Raw genomic sequence first — 13,248 nt, forward strand, 5'->3', positions numbered from 1 at the left:
GTATTAAGGGATTGGACACGCTGGAGGTAGGAAGCATGTTCCCGCTGATGGGTGAGTCCAGAACCAGAGGCCACAGTTTAACAATAAGGGGTAGGCCATTTACAACGGAGTTGAGGAAGAACTTTTTCACCCAGAGAGTGGTGGATCTGTGGAATGCTCTGCCCCAGAAGGCAGTGGAGGCCAAGTCTCTGGATGCTTTCTAGAAAGAGTTAGATAGAGCTCTTAATGATAGCAGAGTCAAGGGATATGGGGAGAAGGCAGGAACAGGGTACTGATTGTGGATGATCAGCCATGATCACAGTGAATGGCGGTGCCGGCTCGAAGGGCCGATTGGCCTACTCCTGCACCTATTGTCTATTGTCTATTGTTTATAGGGTCACAGCTCTAGAAACTCAGACTCAGTCCTGACCTCTAGAGCTGACTGTGTCCCTGTGACATTATGTGTTTCCCATGGATGTGCTGGTTTCTCCCACGTCCCAAAGGTGTGCAGGTTTGTTCTGTGACTGGTGTGGGTGGTCGAGAATAGTGGGTTATAGATGTTACAGGCAAGTTATAAGCTGGAGGGGGTGTGGTTGGAATTGCTTTGAGAGATGTATGGTTTGGGAAGGCTGAATAGCTAGCTTCTGCAGCACAACATGGGACCTTCATCTGCTTTCTCAGAGAGCATAGCCTGGATCATTCTAACCTCCCAGTTGGAAAACGGCTCATGCACTGCTGGTCATTGACATTTGCAAATGGAAACAGTTCCTCCTCTGTTTACTCTGCAAAGACATTTCATAATCTGGAATGCCTGCCTCTCAAATCTCATTTTAACCTTTTGCACTCCAGGGAGAATAAACACAGTTGCTCTACTCTTTTCCCACTGCTGATGTTCCTCAGATCCTCCATAACCTTTCTAAAATTACTTCAGTCTGGACTGGGTCAGAGAGCAGGCACCTAAATTGTAGTTCAGGTGCTAATCTCCATGCACTGTTGGCTTTTGGTAATGCTTAGTGATTCCCATTCTATTGCAAAAATCTTAATATTCCAGTCTCTGAGTGGTTGGATATCCTGAAGTTTCAACATCAGCTGATGATATTGCCTTTTAAACTCAATGGACAAAAATTCCCCACACTCCCCTTAATTCCATGTGATTTGCTGAAGAATTTATTGTACTACATGTAGCATCTCACAGAGGCTTCTTCAAGAACAGACGAAGGCTGTAGGTAGATTTTCTTTTGCTTAATTTTTCTTTCTTTCTGATCATCACTAAGTCATGGCTGAAAGATTATAATTGGGAGATTAACATTCAAGGATACAGATTGTATCGAAAGGACAGGCAGGTGGATAGAGGGGTGCTGTGGCTCAGTGTGTAAAAAATGAAATCGAATCCTTAGAAAGAGGTGACATAGGATCAAAAGATGTAGAATCCGTGTGGGTAGAGTTAAGAACTGCAAGGGTAAAAAGACCCTGATGGGAGTTACATACAGGCCTGCGAACAGTAGCCAGGATATGGGCTATAAGTAACGCTGAGGGACAGAAAATGCATGTCAAAGGGGCAATGTTACAGTAGTCATGGGGTATTTCAATATGCAGGTAAATTGGGAAAATGGGATTGGTGCTGATTTTGGATCACAAGAGAGAGAGTTTGTAGAATGCCTATGAGATGGCTTTTCAGAGTAGCTGCTGGTTGAGCCCACTATATGATCAGCTATTCTGGATTGGGTGTTGTGTAATGATCTAGATTTGATTAGGGAGCTTAATACAAAGGAGCCCTTAGGAGGCTGTGATCATAATATGATCAAATTCACCCTGCAATTTGAGAGCAAGAAGCTAAAGTCAAATGTATCAGAGGAGCTTGCCAAGGTTGATTGGAAGAGGACACTAGCAGGGATGATGGCAGAGCGGCAATGTCTGGAGTTTCTGGGAGCAAGCTGGAAGGCACAAGATAGGTACTTCCCAAGAAGAGGAAGTATTCTAAATGCAGGATGACATAATAGCAGCTGACAAGGGAAGTCAAAGCCAACAGAAAGCAATGAGAAAAACCATAAGGTGCAAAACGATTAAATATGAAGGTAAGCTAGCTAATCATATAAAAGAGGATACCAAAAGTTTTTTCAGGTACATTAAGAGTAGAAGAGAGATGAGGGTAGATATCAGGGAATCGGAAGATGATGTAGGAGAGATAGTAATGGAGGAGCAAGGAGATGGCGGACAAATTAACTAAATATTTTACATCAGGCTTACTGGGGAAGACACGAGCTGGAAATTCAAGAGAGTCAGGGAGCAGAAGTGTGTGCAGTTGCTATTGGGAAGCTGAAAGGTCTGAAGGTTGATAAGTCAGCTGGACCAGATGAACTACTCCCCAGGGTACTTAACGAGGTAGCAGAAGAGATTCTGGAGGCAATAGTAATGATCTGTCAAGAATCAATAGATTCTGACATGGTTTCAGAGGGCTGGAAAATTGCAAATATCACTCCATTTTTCAAGAAGGGTGGGAGGCAGAAGAAAGGAAATTATAGACCAGTTAGTCTGATCTTATTGGTTGGGAAGACATTGGAGTTAATTGTTAAGGATGAGGTTTCGGGGTACTTGAAGGCACATAATAAAATGGACCAAAATCAGCATGGTTTCCTTAAGGGAAAATCTGGCCTGATAGATCTGCTGGAATTTTTTTGAAGAAATAACAACTAGGATAAGTAAAGGAGAATAGGTGGGTGTTGATTACTTCGGCTTTCAAAAGACCTTTGAGGAATAAGAGAGGGATAGCCACATTAATGGGATTATAGTATAGCCACCCAAAAGTCAGTGGGATTTAGAGGAGGAAATTTTGTAGAGAGATCGCAGACTGTTGCAAAAGGCATAAGGTTGTGATAATAGGTGATTTTTACTTTCCACATATTGTCTGGGATAATGGAAAAGGGTTGGATGGGATAGAGTTTGCCAAATCTGTTCAGGACAGTTTCCTTAATCAGTACATAGAAGTCCCAACTAGAGAGAGTGCGATACTAGATCTCCTATTAGCCTGCGCTGCAGTTCCTCACGAGGAGTTGCGTGATAGAAGACCTTGAGGTCTAGGGTTGTTCCCAGGGACACACTCGGAGTCAAACAGCAAGTGCAGCTGGAAGTTCATCAGCTCTTTGGTTTGCCTGAAACTAGTTGATCTGCTAACACACCGAGATGTCCGTGGAGGAATGCTGCTGACTGGCACTTCCCAGGCTGCAGGAGTTCGTGCTGAGGGACACACGGAAACTTGATGCAGCCACCATAAGGGCTCGGTGGAAAGGACCACAGAGTAGAGTTCTTCCTCAACCAGAGAGGGAGTGGCCGGATTGAGGAGGAAGCCCACCAATTATTATTGTAGCATTATACCACCCCAGAGTGCCACATGAGTGACAGCCAGCAATCCTGTTGGTTTGTATGAATGCAGGTGTGAACAGTTCAGAAAGCATTGACTATGAATGTAAAGAATGAATAGGAATTAAACAGTTTATTATTAGAAATAATTCTTCATTATAAATAAAGTTTATTTTGTTTAAAAAGATACTAGATCTCTCATTAGGAAATGAGAAAGGACAGGTAACAGAAGTTTGTGTAGAGGATCACTTTGCATTTAGTGATCATAATGCCATTAGTTTCAAGATAATTATGGAGAAGGATAGTTCTGGTCCTTGGGTTGAGATTCTAAACTGGAGAAAGGTCAGTTTTGATGGTATCAGAAAGGAGCTGGCAAGTATGATTTGGGACAGGTTGTTTTCTGGCAAGGATATACGCACCAAGCGGGAGACTTTCAAAAGTGCAATTTTGAGAGCATTGTGTTTGTATGTTCCTGTCAGAATAAAAGGCAAGGATAAAAGTTTTAGGGAACCTTGGTTTTCGAGAGATATTGAGGCCCCGGTTAAGAAAAAGATGGAGGTGCATAGCCACAGTAGTGCAGAGACTCGGGTGATGCTATTACATTTCAGGGCATCGGAGTGCAGAGTCCAATCCCAGCATCCTCTGTAAGGAGTGTCTGTACGTCACCCTGTGAAATGCGTGGGTTTTCCCCGGTGCTCTGGTTGCCTCCACATTCTAAAGACATACCAGGTAGATTAATTGTTCATTGCTGGGCAGTGCAGCTCAAAGGGCCAGAAAGCCTATTCCATGCTGTTACTCAAAGTAAATAAAGGGAAAATTAATAGATCAGGCGTAGGCAGGTAGGAACAAATCGGGTACTTGTGAAGTGGGAACAAATCGGTACTTGTGAAGTATAAGAAATGCATGAGAACACTTAAAAAAGAAATCAGGAGGGAAAAAGGAGGTAAGAGGTTGCTGTAGCAGACAAGGTGAAGGAGAATACCAAGGGCTTCTACAGATATATGAAGAGCCAAAGGTTAGCAAGGGACAAAGCTGGTCCTCTGGAAGATCAGACTGGTCATCAATGTGTGGAGCCAAAGGAGATGGGGGAGATCTTAAATGGATATTTTGCATCTGTATTTACTTGAGAGATGGACCAAGAAGTGAGGGAAAACAACAGTAAGGTCATGAACTGTATATGGATTAGAGAGGAGGAGGAGATTTTGCTGTTTGGAGGAAATTTAGGGTGGATAAATCCCCAAGTCTTGATAAGGTGTTCCCTCGGGTCGTATGGGAGGCTGGCGCAGAAATTGCAGGGGCCCTGGCAGAGATATTTAAAATATCCTTAGCCGTGGGTGAGGTGCCGTAGGAGAGGATAGGTAAGGTTCTTTGCTTGTTTAATAAAGGCTCTAAGTATAAATCAGAAAATTATAGGCTGGTGAGCCTGACATCAGTAGTGGGTGAGTTATTGGAAGATATTCTAAAGGACCAGGTACATTAGTATTTGGGTAGACAGGGACTGATTTGGATAGTCAATGTAGGTATAGTGCATGGTAGGTCATGTTTAACCAATCTTATAAAGTTTTTCAAGGAAGTTACCAGGATATTTGATTAAGGCATGGCAGTAGATGTTGTCTGCATGAACTTGAGCGAGGCCTTCAGCAAAGTTCTACATAAGAAAGTTGGTCAAGAAGAATCAGTCGCTCAATATTCACCATGAGATAGTAAATTGGATTAGACATTGGCTTCGCAGGAGAAGCCCGAGAGTTGTAGTAGATGGTTGCCTCTCTGACTGGAGAATGTGACTAGAGGTGTGCCTCACAGGTCAGTGCTGTATCCATTGTTGTTTTTCATCCATACCAACCATCTGGATGATAAAGCAGTTAACTGGATCAGCAAATCTGCAAATGACACCAAGATTGGTGACAGCAAGGAAGACTATCAAAGCTTGCAGCAATATCTGGACCAGCTGGAAAATGGGATGAAAAATGGCAGACAAGTGTGAGGTGTTGCACTACAGTAGGACCAAACAGGGTAGGACATACACAATGAATGGTAGGGCATTGACGGTAGTGGTAGAACAAAAGGAATTGGAAATACAGATCCATAATTCATTAAAAGTGGCGGCACAGGTAGATAGGGTCATAGAGAAAGCTTTTGGAACATCGGCCTTCGTAAATCAAAGTACTGAGTACAGGAGAGAGGATGTTATGTTGAAGTTGTATAAGACGTGGTTGAGGCCTAATTTGGAGTATAGTGAGAAAATTTACAGGGATGTTTCCGGGACTGGGTGACCTGAGTTATAAGGAAAGATTGAATAGTTATGCCTTTATTCCCTAAAGCATAGAAGAATGAGGGGAGATATACAAAATTATGAGGGGTATAGATAGGGTAGGCTTTTTCCACTGAGATTGAATTAGACTTGAAGTGGAGGTCATGGGTTAAAGGTGAAAGGTGAATTGTTTAAGGGGACCATGAGGGGGAGCTTCTTCACTCAGAGGGTGGTGAGAGTGTGGAACGAGCTCCCAGTGGAACTGATGGATGTGGGTTCGATTTGGAGGGCTGTGGTCCGGATGCAAATCAATGGGACGAGGCAAGATTGATACTTCGGCACAGAGGATGGGAAAAAATGTCTATTTCTGTGCTGTCACGTTTTGTGACTTGTCTCAAAAAATGGTTGGAGTATTTATATGGAGTAGCATTCAGTAGCATGGAAAATCTGCCAGTCCAGCAATGCCAAATCTTTGAATTATCAGAGATTTACTATGTATTAGTCACATTAGCAGTCTCAATGTTTCTGCTGACTTTAGGATCCCTCAAATTCCTCACAAATTCATAACCATCAGAATTTTCCCATTTATGGTCGAAATAGTTATGTGTAGATATCTCCCATCTCTATTTGTGTCATTCTTAAAGGTCTTATCATGTCATGTTCCACTCTGTAAAATTTCAAACCTCATAAAATTCTTATAAAACTCAGATCAGCTTTCTGAACAAGGTCCATTAGGACTCCTTTTTGGTGACCTTGAAAGCCTCTGGACCACACTTGGGAGATGATATTTAAAGGGAAAATAACTAACGATTCTGTGTAAATTCCTCTAGTTTTGGACAAGAGGGATCAGGTTGAGGATTTGGGCATGTTCACTGAGAACATAGCTGGTACAATTTGAGCCTTAGCCCTGCTTGCCTGCCTGATCCCAATAGCTTTGTTATTGCTGATCTGTCCATGAGAGAGCAGCACTGGGAGTTGGACAGACAGAGTAAGTCCCAGATCAGGCTGAAAGTTAGGTGAGGACCTAATTGGAGAGAACAGTGGGAATTAACTATTGGGATGCCAGGGAGAAGAGCAGTCCAAGTGAAGGACCTCAACCTGAATCATCAACGCTTCATTTCCTTCCATAGATGCTGCCTGACCCTTTGAGTTCCTCCAGTTGTTCGTTCATTTTGCTTCAGGATCCAACATCTGCAATCACTTGTATCTCCATTGCCTGAAAATAACCTACTTTGCTTGCTTGTAGAAAAAAACCACAAAGATTAAATGCACCTTTGAAAATGGGAATTGCGAGCAGTTCTGCAACGATTTTCCTCATTCATCTCGTGAATGTAGCTGTACAGAAGACTACAGTCTTGCATAAGATGGAGTATCGTGTGTAAAAACAGGTCATTTCTACCATGTTTATTTGACAAGTGATTTGTAACAATGGCACAAACAGGGTGACAAAGAGCAGGTGCTGAAGGGTGAAACTTTGAACCTGCTGATAGCAGCATTTGGAGACATCAGGAGCACAAACAGAACCTTCAGTAGGTCCATGGAGAGCTGATGGCAAAGGGAAAGGCAGATAAGGAAAGATAAAGTAAAATATTCCTTTAGCAATCAAAGCAAAAATGCAAGAGCAGAGAGGCTCTTAGTTAGGTCAGTTAGAAAACTGTGTATAGTTGAGGACCCCATAATTGTGTCAGGAGAATGGTGTTGGAGTTGAAGACTTTAATGATGAAGAACGATTGGCAGGGCTGAGGTTCTTCACCCTAAAAAAGAGGAGACTGTGTGAGGAGGGTAGATTCTGAAAGGTTAAGATATAAAGAAAGGGCAGTATTATCCCTTGTCAGAAAGAAGGTTAAGCAGCAGATGAGGGTGAATGGTGGAGCTGGAGGAGTTAGTTCCCATCCCATATTGGGGTGTGGAGCAGAATAATGTCAGTAAGAGCTGTGATCTCAGCCACACCTGGTTGAGCAGTTGATCCACAAGACACGTGGACACATTGGCTTTCTGCTATCTGACCCTATCACTGCCATAGATCAAAAGTCTTAGTTGGAGATAACCTGAAGTGTAGTGTCCAAATCAAAACAAATCTGTTGGCACAACATTTACTTAATGGAAAAAAAGAAATGATTTATTTTCTCAATAGTGCCGTACCCATGTGGGAAAGTGCCCCGGATGAAGGAGCATGTGGCTGAAGCACCAGACCGCTTGGCCAGAATTGTGAATGGGAAAAATGCTGTCAAAGGACAATCCCCGTGGCAGGTAAACGCCAATAATTAGATTCTGATCAGAACGGCAGTGCCCATGACAATTCACTGGCGTCACTAGGCATGGCTAGTAAAGCCTGCAGGTATCAAATAATCGAGAAATAATCTCTTCTCCTCTGCTCCCTTGCACAATCGACCCAGCTACTCTTGACTGAGCTTCAGCAGCTCAATCTACATGCTACACGCATGACTTCCTCCTCAAAGTTCGAAGTTAATTTATTATCAATGTACCTTGAGATTCATTTTCTTGCGGGCATACTCAGTAAGTCCAAGAAATATAATAAAATCAATGAAAGACTACACCCAACAGGACAGACTGACAACCAATGTGAAAAAGACAAATACAAAAGATAGATAGATAGATAGATAAATAAATAAGTAAGCAAGCAATAAATATCAAGTAGATGAGATGAAGAGTTCTCGAAAGTGAGTCCATAGGGTCAGTGATGAGGCGAGTGAATTTGAATGAGGTTATCCCCAATAGTTCAATAGCCTGATAGTTGAGGAATAATAACTGTTCCTGAACCTGGAGGCTCCTGTGCTTTCTTCCTGATGGTGAGCGGAGAGCATGTTCTGGGTGGTGGGAATCCCTGATGATGGATGCTGCTTTCCTGCGACAACACTCCATGCAGATGTGCTCAATGGTGGGGAGGACTTTACCTGTGATGGACTGGGCTGTATCCACTACTTTTTGTAGGATTCTTTGTTCAAGGACATTGGTGCTTCCATTCCAGGCTGTGATGCAGCTAGTCAATATAGTCTCCATCACACACCTATAGATGTTAGTCAAAGTTTTAGCAAACTTTGCAAACTCCTGAGGAAGTCAGGTGCTGCCATGCTTCCTTTATATTACACTTCTGTGCGTGACGGTTCCTCTGCAATGATAACGCTGAGGAATTTTAAATTGCTGACCCTCTCCATCTCTGATTTCCCCGATGAGGTCTGGCTCATGGATCACTGTTTTCCTCCTCCTGAAGTTAATAATCAGCTCCTGGGTCTTGCTGACATTGAGTGTGAGGTCATTGTCTGGCCACTCAGCCAGATTTTCAATCTCTCTCCTAAATGCTGATTTGTCACTACCATTCATTTCGCCAATGACATCAGCAAACTTAAATATGGCATTGGAGCTGTGCTTGGTCTCACAGTCATACGTGTATAGAGCAAGAGGCAAAGCACACAGCCGTGTGGAGCCCCTGTGCTGATGGAGATCATGGAGCAGATGTTGTTGCCAATCTGAACTGACTGGCATCTCCAAGTGATGACATTGGTGATCCAATTGCACAAGGTTGGCATCCTGGTGGTATTTAGCCTCAGGTTTTGGCTCCAACCAGTGAAAAAGGACACTCTTGCTTTTCTTGATCTGACATACATCTCCAGATTTACTGAAACAGGAGGAAGCATCACTACCTTTCAGAATCTAACACAACATGAAGGTTCCAACTTCTAGATCTTTGTACATATACTCATTGTGTGGATAAATTGATGTAGTCCTTGATCAGGTGTAGGTACCCCATTCTTTTTGTATTTATACCCCTCAACTTATATGGGTATTTATACTATTAAATCTTTGTACAGTATCTGAGCCCTAGAGTGGGATTAGCTGAAGGCTTTATCTGATTCTGGTCTGTATTTTTGAACAGATTTTTTTAACTAATAAAGGAGAATTTTTGTGTGGCGCTGTGTTAATTGCTCCTCAAGTGGGTTCTCACTGCTGCTCACTGCACCCATGACAAGAGGAGTGAGGATCTGCAAATTGTAGCAGGTATGTTTTTCTTAGACCATAAGACATAGGAGCAGATTTAAGCCATTCAGCCTCATCAGATCTGCTTCGATCATGGCTGATTTATTATTTCAACCCCATTCGAGTGGTTGCTACTTCCTCCAGCTCACACCTCCTCTCACACCTGTTCATCTGCCCCAACCCCCACATCAACCAATCTCTCCCCTCATCTCCTCCATTGCAAGTGCAAATTTACAGTACTAACAACCCCTTCCCCCATCAAATACAAATCTGGATTTCCTTTGCATGCAGAGGGTGAAGCAATGGCTTTTCACTGTGGAACATCAAATCAGGAGCAGTATTGTGTGCTGCCCAACTTTATGGGAGTAGATCTTCAAAACATTCATTGGTCCAGCACACATTTACTTATCTTCACCAGCACTGTTCAAAGTGATTAATGCCTTCTCTCCCAGACAGTCTTCAGCTAGAAGCATAGTTTTGGGTTTTGGTTTCTTTATTCTCAACTCTGCCATGGAGTAGATCCAAGGCTGAGAATGATACCATGGTATCACTGAAATCCTGAGCTCTTTTGTGGAACCACATTACGATTCACCCCTTCCATCTTTTTCCCGTTTCAATTTGATTGTTGTTGATACTTGATACTGAAACTTTTCCACAAATCTGGATGCTATAGTGGTTTGGGATTGTGTCAAAGGAACTGGATTGGAAGTTCACTAGGAACGTGTGGCTTGTGTTTGCCCTTAGAAACATGAAAACATAGAAAACCTACAGCACAATATAGACTCTTCGGCCCACAACGTTGTACCGAACATGTCCCTACCTTAGAAATTACTAGGGTTACCCATAGCCCTCTATTTTTCTAAGCTCCATATACCTATCTAAAACTCTCTTAAAAGACCCTGTCGTATCCCCTTGTGAAGGAGGGTGGTAGAGTAATAAAGAGATGTGGCATGGAGGCAGGCCCAGTGAATCACTGAAATCATTGAATCTGTGCCAACCAACAACCAGCCATTTACACAAGTCCTGTGTTATCCTCCAACATTCCCTGCAGCTGCCCCCAAATTGGCCAATGAGCAGCCCAAAATATGGTTGTTTTTGAATTCTGTATTGTGGTTTCATTTGCATGGAAATGAGATAACTGAAAATCTACCAATTTGAGATAATGTCATGAAGTTTGGATTGGTAGTGTGCAGCTGAGGCCAGATTGGTCTGGGAATCTGTAATGGGGATTACTGTGGTTTGATGTGGGGATTAGATGGATTTGGGTATAACTCACTGAATTTTCAGGTGATTTGTTTGGGATTTCACACATAAGTAAAGAATAATCAGGGGCTAGAAAAAGTTTTATACTGTTCTAAAAAAGTTTAATTTATGTCTACACAGAAGTACTGTTCAATTTAAAGCTTTCACCAAATAACATCAACAACTGAGCAAATGCCAAATTCATAGCCAGCCATTTCTTTAGTTCTTAAAGGATTCAGCATAGTCACACATTGATTGTTAAAAACCCCATCATGTGCTTCTCGAAGGCCTGCATTTGCAGAAAAGGGGTGAGCCAGCAGTGCAGCTGATAGAGCTGCTGACTCTTAGCTCCATTAACCTGGGATCAACCTTGACCTTCGGTGCTGTCTATGAGGATCAAGTATCTTCCCCTTGTGCTGGCATGAGTTGTGCTTTTCTCTCATATCCTAAAGACATGTAGGTTGACTGGTTTTTCGGACACTCTAAATTGCCCCCGGTGTGTAGAATCTTACGGGTTTGATGAAAATGTGTGGGATTAGAATTTGCCAATTCCAAGCATGCTCATTATTGAATGTGATTATCTGATGGAGTTTTGGAATAACATTGAACAGGTGGACCCTGGAAACTAATGTTAATTTACTGTTGGCCTGCACAAGGCAAATGGATTGACTTGATAAGTGAGCCTAATTAAATTCACCTTTACTCCTCTCTGAAGGGGAACATATGCTGAATATAGAAGAAGGGACGGAGCAGAAAAGGAATGTGTCGGAAATGATCAACCATGAGAACTACAACCCTAAGACTGTTGACAATGATATTGCAATGCTGAAGCTTGATGTGCCCATTACTCTGAATGACTATGCAGTTCCTATCTGTTTACCTGAGCCAGACTTTGCTGTGCGGGAATTAACACAAATTCGGTTTTCCACCGTGACTGGATGGGGAAGGGTACTCGAAGGTGGGCTGGTAGCTAACATACTGCAAATCCTCCAGGTGCCAGTTGTCTGGACATCTCTGTGCCAGTCAACCACCAAGTATAAAATTACTGACAACATGTTCTGTGCTGGATATTATGAGGCATCGAAAGACACTTGTAAGGGAGACAGTGGGGGACCACACGGCACAAAGTACAAAGGCACCTGGTTTTTGACAGGAATAGTTAGCTGGGGTGAAGGGTGTGCCCGTGAGGGCAAGTATGGAACCTACACCAAAATTCACAAGTACTTCCACTGGATAAGGCAGTTCCTGAATCCTGCAAATCTGACGCTAAATGCAAGTTTTGAGAATCTTACAGAATCATCAGAACCATTGGCAAATACTTCTCATGTTAGTTTCTTAAACTAGTAAGGGACATGTAGTTTCTGAGAAATAAAGATCTTGATGTTAAATATTCAATTGTGTTATTTCCACGTTACTAGTAAAATCCTGAATCAGTTTATTAAATTCTTAAATGACCATTTTACAAATTGTACAAATGTCCTGAACTGCTTTCTGTGGGTTTTAATTACAACACAGCTTAGGTAATATCCAGAAGTTCAATTCCATAGTCATTTGTTTTCTCAGCGCTATGGAATAAAAGTGAACTTATTTTTTGGAGCCAACCAAGAGTGTTGTAGCAATCCAGAAGCAGGGTTTTGCCTCTTCAGGTCTCGCGTGGAGGGAAGGGACGGATGAATCGGGTAATTTGACCATCTCCAGGTTTATCCAGTCATGCCCTGGCTATTTCCACTTCCTGATGCCAAATACAATGATTCATTCCAGCAGGACATCCAGTAATTGACTCCACTAATCCAGTGGATGCACCATTGTCTTTGCGGCAGAAGCCGGATTGCAGCAGTATGTGGTTTCCTCTCCGACAGGAGTGCTGTCCCGCAGGATTCACTGTATGGTTGCTTGTCATCTGGATGATAATGTGGTAAACTGGATCAGCAAATTAGCAGATAACTCCAAGACTGTGGGTGTAGTGGTCAGCGAGGAAGGCTGGCTAAGTTTGCAGAGGGATCTGGCCCGCCTGTGAAAATGTGCTGAAAAATAACAGATAGAATTTAATGCAGTCAAGTCTGAAGTGTTGAACTTTGAGAGGACGAGTCAGGGTAGCACTTACAGTAAACGGTAGGGCACTGGGGAGCGCAGTAGAACAGAGGGATCTGGGAATACTGATCCATAATTCCTTGAAAGTGGTGTCACAGGTAGACAGGGCCATATAGAGAACTTTTGGCACATTGGCCTTCATAAATCACAATGCGGAGTACAGAAGTTGGGATGTCATGTTGAAGTTGTATAAAACATTGGTGAGCCCTATTTTGGAGAGTTGTGTGTAGTTTTGGTCACCTACCCACAGGAATTATACTTATACTTCATACTTTATACCAATAAATTGGAAGAATAAACAGAAAATTCATAAGGATGTTGCCAGGTCTTGA

The 13,248-nt window shown here is 42.6% G+C and overlaps 1 pseudogene; it reads left to right on the forward strand.

Annotated features, from left to right (window-relative positions):
• Window positions 1-7,354: 7,354 nt before the first annotated feature.
• On the forward strand, window positions 7,355-12,195 carry LOC134348210 (coagulation factor VII-like; annotated as a pseudogene).
• The last annotated feature ends 1,053 nt before the right edge of the window (window positions 12,196-13,248 follow it).

The sequence above is a fragment of the Mobula hypostoma genome, chromosome 6 (genome assembly GCF_963921235.1).
Source record: "Mobula hypostoma chromosome 6, sMobHyp1.1, whole genome shotgun sequence".
Classification (NCBI taxonomy): Eukaryota; Metazoa; Chordata; class Chondrichthyes; order Myliobatiformes; family Myliobatidae; genus Mobula; species Mobula hypostoma.